Source organism: Filicampus tigris, chromosome 18 (assembly GCF_054856515.1).
Source record: "Filicampus tigris isolate MCC_2025a chromosome 18, RoL_Ftig_1.0, whole genome shotgun sequence".
In the NCBI taxonomy this organism is placed as follows: domain Eukaryota; kingdom Metazoa; phylum Chordata; class Actinopteri; order Syngnathiformes; family Syngnathidae; genus Filicampus; species Filicampus tigris.
This window is the reverse complement of record NC_141234.1, coordinates 15,918,477-15,920,976: the sequence shown is the minus strand read 5'-3', so window position 1 is coordinate 15,920,976 and position 2,500 is coordinate 15,918,477. Positions and strand designations below refer to the sequence as shown.

Genomic DNA, 2,500 nt, shown 5'->3' with positions numbered 1-2,500 from the left:
TCAACCAGGTAGCCTCGGGCCGGGAGGGAGCGGCGGGCCACCCCCGCGGCGGTTCGCCCGCGCCGGCGTCGGGCCCCGCCCGGAACGGGGCAGGGGCCGCGCGCGGACGCCCGCTCGCGTGGGGGAGGGCGCGCGCCGTCCCTTCGGTAGGTGGGCTGGAGCCGCCTTAGCGGGCGTAGGACGGGGGCCTCCTCGCGGGAAGCCCCGCCGCCGCCGCCGCCGCGCTAGGGGAAAGGGTTTGAGAAACGATGCGTTAGCCGGAAGGCCCGCCGGCAAGGCGACCGTCCCGCTGCTGGGGCGGGGAGGGGCCGCGGACGAGCGGCGGGCTCCGTGGTAGGACTGCTGAGATCGGTGGGTCGCCTCGGCCTCGCTGCCGTACGGTCGCGCCGGGGTTGGCCGCGGGCCAAGCTCGCGAAGTAGCCCCGGCGCTGGAGAGCGACCCGCTGGCCGGAGGAACCGTCCGCCCGAGCGACCGGCGCGAGGCCGGTGCCGGCGGGGGCCCTCCGATGGCGGGTCATGGTTGCCGATCGGTCGGTGGGGGAATGGAGGTGCGGTGCGTGGTGAGGAGCTCCGGGCGGGGTGGGCCTTCGCCCGGCCCGCGGAGTCCGATTGAGCGCCGCCCGGGTCGGGCGGGCCCGCTCCGTTGAGCGCACGGAGGTTGAGATAGAAAATATTGCAACACGCGGAGCTCCAGGCGGGGGGGGGCCCTCGCCCGGCCCGCGGAGTCCGATTGAACACCCCCCAGGTCGGGCGGGCTCGCTCTGTTGAGCGCACGGAGGTTGACATAGAAAATATTGCAACACGCGGAGCTCCAGGCGGGGGGGGCCCTCGCCCGGCCCGCGGAGTCCGATTGAACACCCCCCAGGTCGGGCGGGCTCGCTCTGTTGAGCGCACGGAGGTTGAGATAGAAAATATTGCAACACGCGGAGCTCCAGGCGGGGGGGGCCCTCGCCCGGCCCGCGGAGTCCGATTGAACACCCCCCAGGTCGGGCGGGCTCGCTCTGTTGAGCGCACGGAGGTTGAGATAGAAAATATTGCAACACGCGGAGCTCCAGGCGGGGGGGGCCCTCGCCCGGCCCGCGGAGTCCGATTGAACACCCCCCAGGTCGGGCGGGCTCGCTCTGTTGAGCGCATGGAGGTTGAGATAGAAAATATTGCAACACGCGGAGCTCCAGGCGGGGGGGCCCTCGGCCAGCCCGCGGGGTCCGATTGAACACCCCCCAGGTCGGGCAGGCTCGCTCTGTTGAGCGCATGGAGGTTGACATAGAAAATAATCCAACACGCGGAGCTCCAGGCGGGGGGGCCCTCGCCCGGCCCGCGGAGTCCGATTGAACACCCCCCAGGTCGGGCAGGCTCGCTCTGTTGAGCGCATGGAGGTTGACATAGAAAATAATCCAACACGCGGAGCTCCAGGCGGGGGGGCCCTCGCCCGGCCCGCGGAGTCCGATTGAACACCCCCCAGGTCGGGCAGGCTCGCTCTGTTGAGCGCATGGAGGTTGACATAGAAAATAATCCAACACGTGGAGCTCCAGGCGGGGGGGCCCTCGCCCGGCCCGCGGAGTCCGATTGAACACCCCCCAGGTCGGGCAGGCTCGCTCTGTTGAGCGCATGGAGGTTGACATAGAAAATAATCCAACACGTGGAGCTCCAGGCGGGGGGGCCCTCGCCCGGCCCGCGGAGTCCGATTGAACACCCCCCAGGTCGGGCAGGCTCGCTCTGTTGAGCGCATGGAGGTTGACATAGAAAATAATCCAACACGTGGAGCTCCAGGCGGGGGGGCCCTCGCCCGGCCCGCGGAGTCCGATTGAACACCCCCCAGGTCGGGCAGGCTCGCTCTGTTGAGCGCATGGAGGTTGACATAGAAAATAATCCAACACGTGGAGCTCCAGGCGGGGGGGCCCTCGCCCGGCCCGCGGAGTCCGATTGAACACCCCCCAGGTCGGGCAGGCTCGCTCTGTTGAGCGCATGGAGGTTGACATAGAAAATAATCCAACACGTGGAGCTCCAGGCGGGGGGGCCCTCGCCCGGCCCGCGGAGTCCGATTGAACACCCCCCAGGTCGGGCAGGCTCGCTCTGTTGAGCGCATGGAGGTTGACATAGAAAATAATCCAACACGTGGAGCTCCAGGCGGGGGGGCCCTCGCCCGGCCCGCGGAGTCCGATTGAACACCCCCCAGGTCGGGCAGGCTCGCTCTGTTGAGCGCATGGAGGTTGACATAGAAAATAATCCAACACGTGGAGCTCCAGGCGGGGGGGCCCTCGCCCGGCCCGCGGAGTCCGATTGAACACCCCCCAGGTCGGGCAGGCTCGCTCTGTTGAGCGCATGGAGGTTGACATAGAAAATAATCCAACACGTGGAGCTCCAGGCGGGGGGGCCCTCGCCCGGCCCGCGGAGTCCGATTGAACACCCCCCAGGTCGGGCAGGCTCGCTCTGTTGAGCGCATGGAGGTTGACATAGAAAATAATCCAACACGTGGAGCTCCAGGCGGGGGGGCCCTCTC

At 68.6% G+C, this 2,500-nt stretch overlaps 1 non-coding gene across 1 annotated transcript in view; it reads right to left on the bottom strand.

Annotated features, from left to right (window-relative positions):
* The window catches only part of LOC147132735 (18S ribosomal RNA), a 1,891-nt gene extending 1,880 nt beyond the window's left edge, over positions 1-11 (bottom strand). The window contains exon 1 of the ribosomal RNA XR_015082358.1: positions 1-11. This exon is cut by the window's left edge and continues 1,880 nt beyond it. This is a non-coding gene — a ribosomal RNA (18S ribosomal RNA).
* Positions 12-2,500: the final 2,489 nt, after the last annotated feature.